The sequence below is a fragment of the Canis lupus genome, chromosome 9, assembly GCF_048164855.1.
Source record: "Canis lupus baileyi chromosome 9, mCanLup2.hap1, whole genome shotgun sequence".
Taxonomy (NCBI): Eukaryota; Metazoa; Chordata; class Mammalia; order Carnivora; family Canidae; genus Canis; species Canis lupus.
This window is the reverse complement of record NC_132846.1, coordinates 39,177,508-39,194,865: the sequence shown is the minus strand read 5'-3', so window position 1 is coordinate 39,194,865 and position 17,358 is coordinate 39,177,508. Positions and strand designations below refer to the sequence as shown.

The 17,358-nt window shown below is 38.9% G+C and overlaps 1 long non-coding RNA gene across 2 annotated transcripts in view; it reads left to right on the top strand.

The window, feature by feature from the left end:
- The window catches only part of LOC140640074 (uncharacterized), a 113,077-nt gene extending 96,299 nt beyond the window's left edge, over positions 1-16,778 (top strand). For both annotated transcript variants that reach the window (XR_012036731.1, XR_012036732.1), the window contains 3 exons: positions 9,980-10,071; positions 12,134-12,309; positions 15,972-16,778. This is a non-coding gene — a long non-coding RNA (uncharacterized lncRNA). The remainder of the gene's footprint in view (positions 1-9,979; positions 10,072-12,133; positions 12,310-15,971) is intronic.
- The last annotated feature ends 580 nt before the right edge of the window (positions 16,779-17,358 follow it).

Genomic DNA, 17,358 nt, shown 5'->3' with positions numbered 1-17,358 from the left:
GGTTTTTTCTTTCTCTTACATAGCAAAGTTATTTTCTGTCCAGATAACAGAGATGTCTTTTATTAAAAGTTGTTCTGACTCTGCTTTTTGAATACTCTTGAATTACCTTGAAAAGAGGATTACTTATTTTTTGAAGTTAAAAATATTAATAGTTATGATTATTTATTTAAAAATATTGTATGTAACTATTTCTTGTCTTTGGATATTAATGACTTCTATGCTCTTATCTTTTCTGACAAGTCTGATTTTGCCTTTCTCAAAACCAAACCTCAAATTTGTAATAAGATTAGTAAGATGGCCTTTATGTTTGAATAATCTTTTGCGTAAGGCCATCAGGAAACATGAAGATTTCCTCCTCCTTTATCCATATAGAAGAAAGTGAATAGAAATAATTATTTCTTGATGCTGTCCATATTTTACTTGATTCAAAGCTATTATGAGAGCTCTTTTGTTTACCAAACATAGAATGCAGGAATGACACATGGAATCAACTCAAAAGAAAATTTCAGTCTTCCTGGGGTATCTAGGTTAATATCAATAGATCTCAATGACCACATATCTTTCATACTAAAATAAACATTATAATGTTCATGTACAAAGGCTGATAGTATTTACAGAATGTTTTATTTTTAGGTTTTAATGCTATTGTCAATCAGGGACAATCATAATGCAGGTTTATGGGATAAATTAAAGACCTAGGGGTTTGTCAGTTTTCTCACTTTTCATAACATGTCTTCCTTTTCCCAGCATAATCAGTGACAAAATCTTTATAAAACTGATTATGTATTATAGCTTAGTAGAAGGTTCCATTCTCCTCCATTCTGATAATGTTAAAAATCAATTATAATGTTATAATAAATTAACAGATGATTTGGCTTTATCATTCACAGAGGCTTCCACTGCTTCTTTATATTCACCTAACTGCCTCTGATGTAAGATTAAAAACTGGAATGTGTCTTCTGGAAGGAACACTGAAAGAATTTGAGTAAGGGACCATAACAGGTGTTCTTTCTCTTTCTCCTTCCCTTTCTCCCTCCCTTTCAGGATACTTGCTCTTGGAAAACAATGACCGTGTTGTGAGGAAGCTGGGCTATGTATAGGTGTTCTGGCCAACATCTTCACCTGAGGTCTCAGCCAAGGCCAGCATTAAACAGTAGGCAAGTGAATGAGCAAGCTTTCAGATGATTCCAATCCCCATCCTTCAAGTTGTCCCAGCCAATACCCAATAAAGTGGAGATGAGTTGTCTTTACCAACGCCTGTTCAGATTTCAAATTCATAAACTAGATGTCAATTTGAGCCACTACATTTTGAAATAATTTGTTATGCTATCATTATAACTAGAATTGATTTTAGTACTGGAACACAGTAACTGGAACAGGTAATATAAGGTGTCACTGAAATCACCACCACTAACAGTGACTGAGTGAAGATTTCCAGAACTATTTGGGGTCAGAAGCAGGAAACAATAGGAACAGGTTGCTTTCTTCCCAGATCATTGGCACAAGACTCCCAGATTCCAAGAGTCACTGCTTGACATGAGCTTCTTCACACGTTTCTATTTTTATCCTCTTTTTATTTTTTTATTTTTTTTTAAATTTATTTATTTATGATAGTCACAGAGAGAGAGAGAGGCAGAGACACAGGCAGAGGGAGAAGCAGGCTCCATGCACTGGGAGCCCGACGTGGGATTCGATCCCGGGTCTCCAGGATCGCGCCCTGGGCCAAAGGCAGGCGCCAAACCGCTGCGCCACCCAGGGATCCCCTTTTATCCTCTTTTTAAAGTTATCATACCTTTGAAGGAAACTCTGTTATTTAGTTACATTACTTTCAAACTCTTTATCCTTGACAATTATGAGATGTGTGGCCAATTCTCCAAATCTTGTCAAGTTATCCTGAGATTGGATATTTTCTACTGGGAATTTATAAAGTGATCATCTATAGGTTGATTGAAAATTGAAAATCTATATGAAGACTTGGTATTAGAATCTTTGGATAGATTTACCTTAATTTTACCTTGTGGAGGAAATGGGGGGCTTTTCCTTCCTTGTCTTTATATGACATACTGTAAGCTTGTTCACAGTATATGAATATAGAGTACACTTGTAGCAATCTTTCCCTTTTATGGCTGGTTTATCACTTCTTCATTCAATGTTTTCACTGCATAAGAAATCTTTTGATCACAAGTGACAGAAAACATAATTCACACTAGCTTAAACAATCAAGGGAATGGTATGTCACCCTAACAGATAATCAAATCTAGAAGCTAAGGATGCATGTGTGGGGTCCAATTAGAAACTCTATTAACTCATGATAGCTCCAGGCTCTGCCTTTTAGGTACCAGAATGGCTTCTTTAATTCTAGGCTTTATAATCCACCAACTAGGAGAGAGAGAGAAAGATTCTACTTCCCAGGAGTGTTCGATCTTTTCACATCTCTGGTTCTAAGTAATATGTTCATATTTAAACCAATCACTGTGGACAAAGTAGATATGGGATGCTGATTGACATAAACCAAATAAACTCCTCTCCTGGAATTGGTAGTGTATTAGGATCAAGGCCATCTATACCATATGACAAGAGACTGGGAGTTGGAGACTATCAGAGGAACTTTGGTGTTACAGAGGAATACATTTCAGAGAGGGAGCAAACAAATGTCTACTATACATCTACTGAATATTTCCCTACACCTGCCACTGTGGTGGTAAGTGCTATTTGTTTGGCAGTCCTACTGGCTCTTTTCCTGTTTTACAGATAGAATCTTGGAAAAAGAGAATGAAGGCAAGATAGGAAGGGGATATTTTTGCATTAATTAATTATTATTTTTCTGAGTGTGCTAAAGAAGACATATTGCTAGCATTATGTTGAATATTGCTGAGAAGCAATAAGCCTGTTTGCAATTTAGAATAGAGTCCTTTACTTGATTTTTGTTACCACGGGCAGCTACCTTATGTTAGGTGTTTGCTCAATTAAATCCCTTGGGAAGCCACCTTTTCTCTAATTAGGCAGTGCTTTCTGTTTTCTTCCGTATGGAATACAGTTTATTAATTTTTTATTTTTTTATTTTTTGGAATACAGTTTAAGGGAGAATGGATTTTGAGTATTCTTGAACAAAATGAGAATTTTTGAAGATGACATACAATTTTTTAAAATTTTGTAGATGATTCCAGCTTTTTTTTAAAAAAAGGTTTTATTTATTTATTAGTGAGAAACACAGGAAGAGGCAGACATAGGCAGAGGGAGAGGCAGGCTCCCTGCAGGGAGCCTGATGTGGGACTCGATCCCAGAACCCCGGGATCACGCCCTGAGCCAAAGACAGATGCTCAATCACTGAGCCACCAAGGTGCCCCTCACTCTAGCTTTTTAATCCCTGATTTTATTCGAGCCCTATTTACCTCATTATGCATAAGACAAAGTGATTAGAGAAGTTATTAATAGATTATAATGCTCTATTATGTTAATAAATATAATCTCACTCTCTGGAAACTTTATTTCAAATATTCTTTTCTAGGTTGCATAGGTACCAAAATGAAAATATCATGATTTCTTCACTTCATTTTGGTCAGTTTATCTGTATTTTGAATGTGATGCATAATAGTGAACATGTCATTGTGGTATCTAATCATTTTATAAGAAGATACTTTTCTTTATATGATTATTCTTATTAAGTGTTTTTCTTTATATGATTATTCTTCTTAAGTGTTTTGTAAGATATTTCTGAATATCTGGTTCATATTTTACACAGCAAATTTAAGAGGTATCAATAGTAAGTCACACAATAAATAGGAATCTTACCACTGAAATTTTAATTTTGTGGATCTTGTTATGGTCTGAATTGTGTCCCTTCAAAATTCATATGTGAAAGTTATAATATCCAACACCTATGACTGTTTTTAGAGATGAGGCCTTTAAAAAGGTGATGAAGTTAAAATGAGGTTTTTAAAGGTGGGCCCTAATACACTCTGACGGGTATCTCCACAGAAACACCAGGGATGGATTCACATAGAGGAAAGACCATGTGAAGATACAACAGGAGGGTGGCCACCTGCAAGCCAAGTAGAGAGGCCTCAGAAGCAACCCAGCCTGCTGACTGACCCCTTGATCTTGGAGAATTATGAGCCAATAAACTTCTGTTATTTAAGTCACTCAATCTGTGACATTTTATTATGGCAGCTCTAGCAAAGTAATATAATCTTCTATAAATGTGTATCAAAGCCAGATTACTTTCTTGTGAGTTTATTGAGGTCTGGGAATAAGATGGGTTCATCTATGTGCTTCCTTATCATCTAACTAGAATCTGGCCCAGAAAAGGTGCACGAGCTGTGTTTGTTGAATTGAATTGAAATGAATAAACACAAACTGTTTTGATCATGGCAGTGGCAGAGCAGCTGGCCGCCAGCCTGGCTCTTTCTGGCTTCCACCTGAAATTTCCAGACTGTTGTTTGGTTCTTCCTAAGTGAAAATGGTTGTTTTTGTTTTTGTTTTTATAAAGACAGATGTAAAAGCATAGCCATATAGTTCACTGTAAAAATAACCTGGTAATGCATTAAAATATGAAAAAGAAAGTAAAATTCACTGAGAATTCCCTCACCCACAGTAACCACTATTTAAGCTTTGATGTACATATATTTCTCAAGGTTTTTTTTCAGGAGGCAGGGATCATACCAGTATGGTTATTAATTTATCTCTCTCTAACAAATAAATGATATGATTATATAGCATTTGTTGTTTTATAAAATACTTTTTCCATATAACTTGAATATCTTTCATACCAGAAAATAAATATAGATTTATAGTTATCAATTTCCAGTGGCTGACTTATATTTCCTTTAAGGAATGTGTAATAACTTATTTAAGCCTGATCCCTACTATGTATAGATTTTTTTTTCTAGTGTTTTCCTTATGTGAATAGTACTGTGAGGGTTTAATTTTTTTGCTGTGGTTCTTATCTCATTATCCCTCTTTTTTTCTTTCAAACTCTTTACTTGACAAAGATGGGAAGGATATAGAATAGCACGCTCTGCAATGCATGTGCATAATTGTGGAACTGGTGAGGTAAAAATAAAGGCCAAGTAGACGCCTTTAGAGAAAATCTCTGTAGAATTCCCTTGGTTGGGATATCTCCATAGGCTCTCAGGAACTAAAATCTCTCCTGTGAACTCCAGACTCAACACGTCAAATAGCCTTTCTGATGTCTGCACTTTGGATATACCAACTTGAAAATGTCCACAGCACAACTCTTGATTTCTCTCCTGGAACCTGCCTTTCACTGACAGATCTTCTCCATCTCAGGCAGTAGTACCATTCACCCAGTTGCTGACGTCAGGAACAGAAAAGTTAGTCCTGATTCCTCCTCTGTTCTTACTTTCCACATCCACTCCATCAATGAGTCTCCATTGATTTTATCTCCCAGCTCACCTCCACCTTATCCCCATCCTTTCTCCACTGTTCATTAATTGCAGCATCCTCTCACCTCTTGCCTAGATTGTGGCAACAGCTTTCTTGCTGGGCTCATGGTTTCCTCTCCTGCTCTTTCCTGACACAAAGCAATCATGCCACATCCCACCTATAAATGCCTCAGTGGTTCCCCTTTATACTCTGCAAGGAAAAGTTTGAACTCCTTGCCTTGGTCTACAAACTGAATGCAATTGCATTTATTTATGTTCAACATCACTTTGCAACCTTCTCCCACTTACCACTCTGCTCCAGCCCCACTTTCTTATGGTTTCTCTAAGGTCCCCCATTTTTCTCACCTGAGGCCTGGTACAAGAGCTGTTCCCTTTGCGTGGACTGCTCTTCCTTCTACCCTGTCAGGCTTAGCTTCTTTCCATCTCCTGATCTGCAGCTTAAATGTGACATCTACAGAGAGACTTCTTCTGAGCATTTAATCTAAAATGTATCCCCCTCCTCTTAACTTTTTTGTCTGGTCTCAGGCTTTTTATTTTCTTAGATCTTTTTTTGACTTTTGAATAGTTTACTTGTTTATTGGTTTTCTTGCTCATTATTTGTCTCCTCTACTAGAAATCATGCTTGGGTACCAGTGCTGAAGACATTTAACCTGTAGGTTTAACTCTACTCAGAGGCTGAGATGGTCTTAGGACCTAAGAGGTATGTACCCACCAGATGTGGTCCTGCTGCCCATGTTGCAGTGACTCTGGAATGAGTACTAGAGGCTTGTAGCCTAGTGAGCCATAGCTTCCATCCCATGTCCCTCCCCTGGTGCCTACTCCATATGATGGGGCTCGGCTTCCAGTTAGGGTTTGAATTTTAGTTGCCAGTGAGGACTGGTGGTTCTCTGACTATGGCCATACCAGCCCCTCTCCCTGAAGCTAGGCTCATCTCCAGGTTCACCCCTAGCCATTGGCCAAGATGCTGCCTCTATTCAGTTAGGGGGTCTCCTCTATTTGTCCTTCTACCCCTCTCTGCCTGTTTCACCCATCTGACTAAAAATACTGTACTATCTAGAGCTTTCTCCCATGTTTCACTCCAAGGTATAAATAACAGCCACACTGGAATCAAGCTCACCACTGTCCCTTTGGATATTGGGATTTGGACTGCTTACTACCCAGTTTCACTGAAGCCAGCCTATGGGAATAGGTGTTTGGAGCCAAATAGTTCTGAACTTGAATTCTGGTTCTAACACTTAACTGGTTGTGTGACCTTAGGCAAATTATTGACATCTCTGAGTGTTAGTTTCACCATCTATAATGTGAGGATAAATAATACCTATCTTGAAATTTTTGAGGATTAAGTGATTACCTATGCCAAAGAGCTGATGTAGAGCCTACCATGCGGCTGGCACTCAAGCCTGGCCCCCAACCCCTTTCCTAGCCTTTCTCCCATCCTCCTAGCTCATGATGCAGATTCTGGCCTACAGTTGCACAGGCTATTTTAGGCTGTTCTTTCTTTCCTGATCTGAGCTGAGCTGATTTCTTTAACTTCCTGAGTGTCTGTTTTCTTTTTGGCCCATATCCTTTAAACAAAAAACTCTCTTTTAACTGCCTCTGGTTTACACATCTGAGCCACTTTGATCTATTTCTTTCTAGCATAAGAGACATTTGTTCACTTTTGTAAGTAAGATGCATGCCATAGTTTTTCAAAGACCCCTATTGTCCTTTCTAGAGAAGATACCAGCCTGATCTCCCCAAAGATGGTGTACAGGGTGGATGGCTTTCATTATGTTCACATGCAAAGGATGTTCTTACAATAAAGGACGTTTCTTGCCCAATTTTAAGGCTATGACATTGTTTTATACTGCAAATGGAATATAACATAATGGCCCTCTGTGTTAAGAATCTTTTTTTGCAATGACTTTTTAAATGTGCAATCTTTTTTTTCAAGGTTACAATTAGAATTACATGACCATAGGACTTTTCTGGAAGGCATAAAGCTGTTCTCTGGAGCCCAGCCCCCTCAGACACCTTGGCATGAATAATTTGAAGAATGGCTGTGATCCCATATGTTTCTTCATTCCTCCTAGACAGCACTGACATTTGGGAATTTATTCTTAGAGTTTGCTTCTTTGAACATGTTTGGTTCAATTAGCCTACTGAAGCTGAGGTGGCATAAACTGTTTTTTAAAGAAGTGGTGCCATATTCAGAACAGGATGTTTGAGACACAACAGATGGGCTTGTGATCAGGCTAGATTGCCATTTATCAAATTTAGAGTAAACTTAGTGGATCCACAGCACCTAACCCAGTTCCTTAGGAAGTAGAAGCTCAAGAAATGTTGATCAGAAGAAGGAATGAATCATAAGTAACTAACGACTAGAACTCTATTGATGCCTTGGGGAAAGGACAAAATTTAAATGAGTTGGAGATTATTTAACCTTAGTGTCAGATACTACAGAGTGAGTAACTTGCTAATTTTCTTTCCTGAGATTAAAAGGTCAGAACTGTTTCACATGATAGTAACTACCATTTACTGAGGAACTACTGTAATGGGTGTCTATTGATTTTGTTTGTCCAGCTTCTCTCTTACTTTTGGGGTACTGTGCCTGTCCCGATAGTGAGATGATCAAACATGGTCTTGCCCAGCACATGACCCAGGCTGAGCCAGTTCCTATACCACATCCCCTATGCAACTGTTCTTGGTACCATAGGTAGTGCCAATTGGGAGCTTCCTCTGGACTGGTGTTGAGATATTGGGAAGAAAGTTTTCTGTTTGAACTGGGATTGCTAAACCCAGAATTGGTGAATCTAGGCACTAGCATGTGGGTCAATGTTTAATAGCTGAGTCTGGTTGACTTTAAAAATGCCTATATATGTATATACACACATTTAAATTTATTATACATTCTGTTGAAGTAAAATATGTTTAGCACATAATTTTCAAGTCATAGTAAAATGTCAGCATTCTTTATTATAAATTCCATGTAGCTTGTTGATTCTCACAGGATACTTTTATGGATTTTTGCCTAACTCTTGAGTCTGTGGTCGACCTATGATTGTCCCTGATGATAGTGTAGTTCCCATATGAATCTGGGTTGGTATTTTCATTTATCTTGATGAAAAAGAGAAAAATAGGTATAGGATAGAATTTACATGCTTGCCAATGATGTAACTATTTTGTTGAAGGTGTAGGAATCCAGTGGATAGATTTTTCTTTTCTTTAGGTCAAAAGCTTAGTCATCTTACAGATGCTGATCTATTCACTGCTAACTAACCCTTCATTTGCTGAGAATGCAGCCTGAGGAAATTGTTTTGTAGTTAAAGAGAACTGGGCTTGAATCCTGCCTTGGAGCAGGTCACTTTTAACATCTCATGGTTTATCAGAAAAATGAGAACAAGGAAAAATGGCATCTAGGCAACTTATAGATAGATTGTTCTGAGGATTCAATGGGACAGCATTTAACAACCACAATACTTCACCTGTAAAATGGAGGCAATACCCTCTGTGTGCAGCCATTTTAAGAAATGGAAGTAAGAAAGTAGTACAAGTGGAGGGCCCTGCCACCAAGAATATTTGGTGGCAACAAAAACTCAGGTCCATCTAGCTAGAGCAAAAAAGAAAACTGAGAAGATCCCCATACAGAATCCCTTCTGTTGGTCCCTACAAGCAGGGCTTCCCCTGGCCAGTGGCCTTTGTTCTGCAGACAGGCCCTCTCCATCCAGTCGGGGAAATGTCCACCCAGCAATAGCCCTATGTTCTGTGCTGTGCTGCAACCAGCTTGTACCTGCTTGTGAGAGCCAACCTTTAAATTTGCAGGGATCTTGTGAGTGGGTTGTGAAACATAGTCACTAATAAAGATTAAACTATATTAATTTGCAATTAATTAAATTGTATTAAAAATAAACATAGTCAATACCCAAAACTTGTCACTTCCTAAATTATGGTACTACGTTTTACTATTATCTATATTCTTGACATTACTTTTACAGTTATATCTGTAAGGCAGAAATTCTGTATAATGGTGTGCTAGTGTGCATCAATTTCTAACCCCATGTTTAGTAATGTCACATTAGAAACTTGAAGTCAGCTACAGAAATCAGCTAATGCTACAAATCAGGATTTGATTTATTGCGTTGTCAATGATATAAACTTAACAGAGTGATGGAGAAAATGCAGATTATAAATAATGCAGATTAAATTTAAAAGTGTTTATGTCTACAGCTATCACATCTGAGTAGCAACAAAACATTTGAGGAAATAGTCTTTCAGGAGTCTTGATCATATGAATTATGAATAATCTTTCTCATTCCTTCAAATTACTCTTCATCTACGTTATGCTTTTTGTGTGTGTGCAGGTGATAGAGTTTTGATGTTCTCAAAACTGCTTTACCCTGTTATTTATAATTTCTTATGCTTCAAAAATAATTTAGAAACCTATTTTAAGTAACTGTTACATGTTTAACTTAATAGCATATTTGGAATTTATTGTAGTGGATGATGTAAAGTGTGGGTAGAAATGAAAATTTTTAATTTTACACAAAAATTTTCCCCAAAATATTGAGTAATTAACAAATCAATGTATTTTGTAGCCTGCATGTTCTAGGTGCTGAATCAGAGCTAAAGAAACATATGCAGAAGACTTGATCTCTGACCTTTAAGAGTTCACAGTGTTGTGAGAGAGGTGGGTAAAACTAATAATATAAGTGATTTAATTTCACTGGGTTTCACTTTCTCTGCTGTCTGGGTGACCCTTTAGTGCATGGGAAAATCATTCCGCTATGTTCAAGTCCACGTTCCCACAAGGTTTGGGTAATTTCTCTGTGGTAATTAAGATCCTATGTCTTTAGTCATTCAACTCAGCCATCTCCTCCTCTCCAGGGTCTTGTTGCTACCCAGGAGTAGGGGGAGATTGTCTCTGTCTTGACTCCTATAGACTTATTGGTTTTTTTTTTTTAATTATTTTCCTTGGAAATACAGGGGTCTGTCTACATTGCAGTAGAGACAGAATTTTCTTACTCTTTGCTTTCTCTCCAGCTGTTTCTCTTCTCTTAGCATAGGGGAATTTTTTCTCATCTAGCCTGGGAGTGGGAACATATGAGATAACCGGTTCTTGTTACTTATTTCCAGATCTTTTGGGAAATAGTATAGTGCCATGGTTAAATGGAAGGGTTTTCTGGGCTCTGAAAATCTGGGTATGGAATCCCGGATGTATCATATACTGGTTTGGAGACCTTGTGCAAGTTACTTAATTCCTCTGTGTCTCAGTTTCATTTCTGATACAATGGGAGAAATATAAACACCTCCTGGAGTGCCTGGTACATAAATACTCAATAAATATTTGTTGGATTGGATGAAATTCTATTTTACTCTATTAGAATTAAATGAGATTACGGGCACCTGGGTGGTTCAGTCAGTTGTGCATCAGACTCTTGATTTTGGCTCAGGTCATGATCCTGGGGTCCTGGGATTGAGCCCTGCCTTGGGCTCCACACTCAGCGTGAAGTCTGCTTGGAATTCTCTCTCACCATTTTCCTTTGCTCCCCCCTCCCACTTGCACGTTTTTTTTTTTCTCTCTCTCTCTCTAAATAAATTCTAAAAAAACCCAGAATTTAATGAAAAAATGCATGTAAAGTACTTAGGGCATTCTAGCACCTGGTAAGAATACACATAACCTTTATTATAGCATTTTACACATTGCATTTCTGTTTTTCCAATGCTTAGGCTTTTGAAATTCTAAAACGAGGGAGAGCTGAGCTGTTGTGGGAAGTGACAGTGTAATGGCAACAAGAGAGTATCAGTAAATATGGAGATTTAGGGGGAGATAATATTAATATATCAAAAATATCGTGTCGGGGATCCCTGGGTGGCTCAGTGGTTTAGCACCTGCCTTTGGCCCAGGGCGTGGACCTGGAGTCCTGGGATCGAGTCCCACATCGGGCTCCCTGCATGGATCCTGCTTCTCCCTCTGCCCATGTCTCTGCCTCTCTCTTTCTCTTTCTCTATGTCTATCATGAATAAATAAATAAAATCTTAAAAACAAAAACAAAAACAAAAATATTCCTATGCAGGGTTTTCTTATACAATTTCTCCAATCCTGGTCTTTTCTCTCTCCGAAGCATCTTTTTTTTTTAAAGACAATTGAGATATAATCGACATGTAGTATGTTAGTTTCAGATATACAACATAATAATTTGAAGTTGTACATATTGCAAAATGATCACCACGATAAGTTTAGTTAACATCCATCACCATATGGAGTTACAAAATGTTTTTTGGTGATGAGTCCCCAATTGCATACAAATTCCTTCTCCTAAAATACCATGTCACTTCTTTACTCAAAACATGTCTTTCCTTGCCCATAGAATAAGCCCAAAGTCCTTAGCCTGGCCCAACGAGCCCCTAACTATGCCTCCAATTCTGCCTCCCATTTCTCTTTGTTAAATATGAATTATCTATTTTTTTTTTTTGGTCACACATCATGAGCTTTCCTACTATTATGCTTTTCCTTTTTTCTAGTTCTCTCATCTAGAAAGCTTCCCTCCTCTTTCTACCAAGAGTACCCATCAAGGGTGAAATCCAGGTCATAATCATTTCACCAATTGGTGTGCCTGGCCTTAGTCCTGTGCTGTTCACAAGAGACTTCTTTTCCTAATTCTCACTAAGATGCCAAAGTGGCTAGTAGTAGTGCTGGTGAGGAGATACCTAGGGTTTCATCTGTATTTATAATCTTTTCTTTACAACAGTGTGACAACAGCTGCAGTAAAGAAAGCATGTGGTGGCACCAGGAGAAGACACAGGAAGGGCTTTTCCAGTCTTGGAAGTCAAAGAGAACTTTTGGAGGAAATGATATCTAATCCATGATCTGAAGGAATATGCCTGGAGACATAGGATGTAGGTGAAGGAAGAAAGAAAGAGCATGGTAAGTACAAGGAATAAAAAAGAACAAGGAAGTATGAGGATATGGGGTGGCAATGATGGAAATGATGAGCTGAGAATAAATATGTAAGCAGGAGTCAGACAGGGATAGATAGATAAAGGCTAGCTAAGGGCTTTGGACTTTCACCTGAGGGCAATGGGGGAACTTAGAAGAGCAACGTGAATAGATTTTAAGAAGTACAGGATAAAAAAAGAATTGAGGTGGAGCTCAGAAATGGGGACAGAGCAGAGGAAGAAAGGAAAAGCCAGGAAACAAGGAGATAAGGTCAGGGGAGCATTGCAGCAATACAATTGCCAAGATGAGTTCTGACACGGTTTGTTATTGCACTATGACCTAATCTAGCCTGATTGATGCAGTTATGAACTTGTTTTATTTTATTTTATTTTATTTTTCAAAAATATTTTATTTATTTATGAGAGAGAGAGAGAGAGAGAGAGAGAGAGAGAGAAAGTATGAGCAGGGGGAGGGGCAGAGGGAGAAGCAGACTCCCCACTGAGTAGGGAGCCCAACACTGAGCTCCATCCCAGGACCCTCGGATCACAACCAGAGCTAAAGGCATTTAACCAACTGAGCCATGCAGGCACCTCTGAACTTGTTTTAAGTATAAGAAATTAGAGGAACAATAATTCTCAACTCTGACTGCACAGGCGGTGCCCTGATCTCAAGTAGTGCCAGGAATAATAGTGAGCGGTAGATACTCAAGAGAAACATGGGAGGCAGAATGAGCATAATTGGAGGTGGGGGAGAAGGATAAAAAAGTGTTAAATTCCTGACTTGGACAACTTGGAGGGTAGAGGTGGCACTCCTGAGATAGGAAACGCTGGAGGGGGAGAAAACTTTGGATACATTGAATTAGGGATCCCTATGGAATTGCCTCACAGAGAGAGCCAGTCGGCACACAGGCATGTGTGTCTAGAGTTTCAGGAATGATATCTGTGTTTTGGAATTCAGAAACTTGTGGATTTCCGTATATTTGTATCTTTTCTATCACGGTTAGTGATGGTGATCCCTGTGATTAAACACATTAATATGTATACAGCAAAACATGTCAATATTCACGGCAAGTGGGATAAAGAAAAATTACAAATAGCCTCCTGACAGTTCATGTCAGGCTTTTCTGGCAAATAAATTTGTGAAAAGCAAAGTTTAGGATTTTAAAGTATTCGAGTTGAGAAATGTGGGTACAAGACTGTCCACCTGTACAATCTCATGTAATTCTTACATCAGTCATGAGGTAGGCAGTATTACTATTCCATTTTTACAGATAAAGAAACTCAGGCACAGATAGGTTAATTAAAAAGCTAAGGTCACATAATCAGTATTCAAAACCATTCAGTCTAAGGTGAAAGACTGTTTCAAGAAGAGAGGAGTGGTAAGCAGACCAAATGTCATAGGCAGGTAAAGTAAAATTCAAAATAAAATTGCCTCACTGGATTTGGCAATTTGAAAAAATGGTCTTTGGGAAGGCAGTTTCAAGAGAAGTGATGGGATGGAGGCCAGTCCCCAGTAGGTAAAGGAATGGACAGGAGATGCGTAAGTGGAGAGTACTCTTCTGACAAATCGACATGAAGGGATGGGAGGACAGTTAGTAAAGTGAGGTCTCTCCAGGGACACAAGTGAATAAGATGCAGAGCACCGGTGGAGGGGTGGTAAAGGAAATCGCTTCCTATTCACCTAGAAGAAATATGAAAAGGAAAGAGAGAGAGAGGCAAATCAGAAGGTCTAAGGATTGGCAGCATGACCTGTTCTCTGTGAGTCATCTTCTGAGACTGAGAGGTGTGAGGGTGACATCTGAGGTGTGAAGACACAGGAGAAGCTTTGAAAAAGCTACTGCAGAGAACGAAACGGGTAGTTGATGAGGAACGTATAGAAGGATTGGGCTGCATTGAGAAGGCAGGTGGTTTGGAGACCTTGAATTTATGGTGCATCAGTCTTGGAGATTTCTCTCCTCAGATGCCCAGTAGCTACGAGTATGGAGAAACTCGCAGTTAGGCCCGAGTCTTGCTGGGTATGTGTAACGAACTGTAGGTCTGATGCTAAGGAGTTGAGGATCTTGGCACAATATCTAAATCCTGGAGATTCCTGCAGAGTGCAGCGTTGCTCTAGGATGGTGGTCCTCCGCCTCGATGCACACTGAAATCACCCGGGGAACTTTAAAACTATTGATGTCTGAGTTTCATGCTCAGAAATTCTGATTTACCTGGCCTGGGGGCCGTGCCCTGGATGTTGGGATTTTTACAGACTCACAAGTGATTCTAATGGACAGTCAGGGAATTATGTGTTTCCCTAATTTCCTGCACCTAAAGCGAGTTCATAACCTGTCCCAGTCAGGGTAGATTAGGTTATAGTACAGTAACGAATAATACCAGAATCTCTGGGTCTTAATTAATGAAAGCTTATTTCCTGCTTCTATGATGTCACCACAGGTCTAGGTGACTCTTCAGGCAGCTATTTCCCTTGTGTTGCTTGGCATTCCGTTGTCAATGCGGCAGAGGAAGAGGAGCACTAAGAATTGAGTTCTGGCTCTTATTTGCTTTTATCAGGAAGTAACACACATTCCCTCCATTCACATTTCGTTGATCCGAAATCTGAACTAGTTTATGGCCACAACTAATTTCAGGAAGGTGGAGAAGGCAACTGGATATTGGTGAACATTAGTAATGATCACCACCTAGAGCTTTTACTGCAAATGAAAGCAGAAGGGGCTAAAAACATTTTATGTTATAGACACGTATATGGTACTTGTTACATGCCGGATATTATTTTAATGGCTTCAAATAGAAACTCCTTTAACACTCATAACAGCCCTACTAAGTAGATCATTTTTATCCCCATTCTACAGAAGGGGAAATCGTTACATTACTTACTTGAGGTCATACAGCTAGCATGGGGCAAGGTTAAACTCCAGGCAGTCTGAGTCCTGAGTCTAAGCACTGAACCTCTATGCACTATTTTGCTTTCTATTCTGTTGCCTATTCTGCTTTTTCTCAAACTTAGATTGGGGAGGGATGGAGAAGAGGAAAAGGAGGAAGGTTATAATTGAAGTGTGGGACTTTGTGCATGCAAAGGAACGGAGTAGTAATGTTTGGATCTTTCAGTGCTAAAGCTAGAGCAGGGCTCTGAGGGGAAGCAGAGAGTGACACTTGGGAAATGGGTTTAAGAGCAGAAAATGGTTGGGACTGATTCTCCTGCTAATCATACCAACTCTGGAGGCCAAGATGGAGGGCAGCCTCTGGCCCTGTTTTTTCTTCTTTGCCTCGTTTCCTCCATCAGAGCTCCTGACCCGCAGATTGACCTTAGACCTATGCTATGGTTATCTCAGAAACAAAACTTCGAGATGGGGAGAAATATCATTCCCCTAGAGAGTAGCAGGTAAGCTATTTTCACATAAGGAGTCCAACATCAAGTCAGACTGGACCTACTTCTAATGCATTTCTGAGAGTTCACATAGAATTACACTATTGTCAAATAAACTGCATTTAAAAGTTCTTCAAAGAAGGGTGCTTGATGAAAGAATCCTTCAGTGAACCAGTAGTAATACAAACCACCACTCCTAATATATCAGATTTCTAATGTTCACCTTTATGTTGGTTGCTGTTAAACTGGAATGCACCTGCAGTTCAGCTAACATCCATTCATTTCAGAGCTGTGACTTGGGCATCAGCGAACACTTCTGGGCATCAGAACTCTTGGTTCTCACAGATAGCACCACTATAATGACAACGCCTCAAGAAAGAAGAAAGGAACAAATGATCCTGCTTCAAAATGGAATCTTTGCAATGAAACAAACAAGAAGAAGTCCTTTGTGTGACATTGAAGCTTCTTTATTCCTATCTCTCTCACCTGTTAAATCCTGCAATTTGATTACAACATATGGACTGTGTCTGCAAAACACTTTTAAAATGCTGTATTGGCACCTTGCTGACATCTGCCAGCACGTTCCTTAGGGCTAGTCAGTCCGTACGGTGCCACTCTATTTTCCTTAACTATTTTGATTTGGAGCTTGCAAATTGTTGCCAGAGGTTTCTCGTCTCTCCAGAGCTGCAAAATCAGTGGTGCAATAGAGATCACTGGATGTTGCTTATCGTTACCAGTACTTACCCAACAGCAGATTATTTTCTATCAGCCGCATCTATTATTTAGAAGGAGCTCTTGCTACAGGGTTAGAAGATTTGATTTCTAGGCTCAGTGCAGCCTCTAAAGCACTGTACCATCTTGGGCTAGGCACCCCATGTCTCTGAGTCTCTGAGTCTTGGTTTCTTCCTGGGTAAAATGGAAATTTAAACTAGAAGATTAAGAGAAGTGTGGAAACCAAAGGTTTAAGACTTTATAACTACCATTTTTTTACAATGATTAAAATAACCCCAAAGTTATAATGCTATACAGTTAAGGACAAAGAAGAAAAGATAAATGTCATTTTAATTAAATCTGCAGATGGAAATAAATGGGAAGTTCTACCAGTAATTGTGTGACTGCTTCTTAATGGAGTCCAAAAGAGTTTCCTCTTTGGGAAGTGTGAGCTAATACACCCACAGAGGAGTGATTAGGAACACAGGATATTTATACTAGATGGGAAATGCTGGGAAACAGAGATTTTATATCAATACCCAGAGGCGAGATGTGGGCAGCTGATGATGTGCAAAAGAACATATAGATCTGAAGTATTTCCTGTTAATGATGATGATGGATTTATCATATCATGTTAGAAGTCTAGGATAGCAATACATGAAATATATATATATATATATATATATATATACACATGTTATATATAAAATATAAAAAATTATATATATATGATTAGTCTGTCTGTTACCACCTCAATCTGTGACTGTCTCATTAGTCTAGGACCATGGTGTGTCTGTACATTAGGTTAGTCCCCACAAACACAAGTTATATAAGACCCATGGGGGAGGGAGGAAGCCAGTCATGTGTGTTTAAGAACGCTTTTCCACTTCTGCTGCTTACACACACCCTGGCAACTGCAGTGAGGAAGCTGTAACCTCAGCAGCATCTCTCACTCCTGCCGGT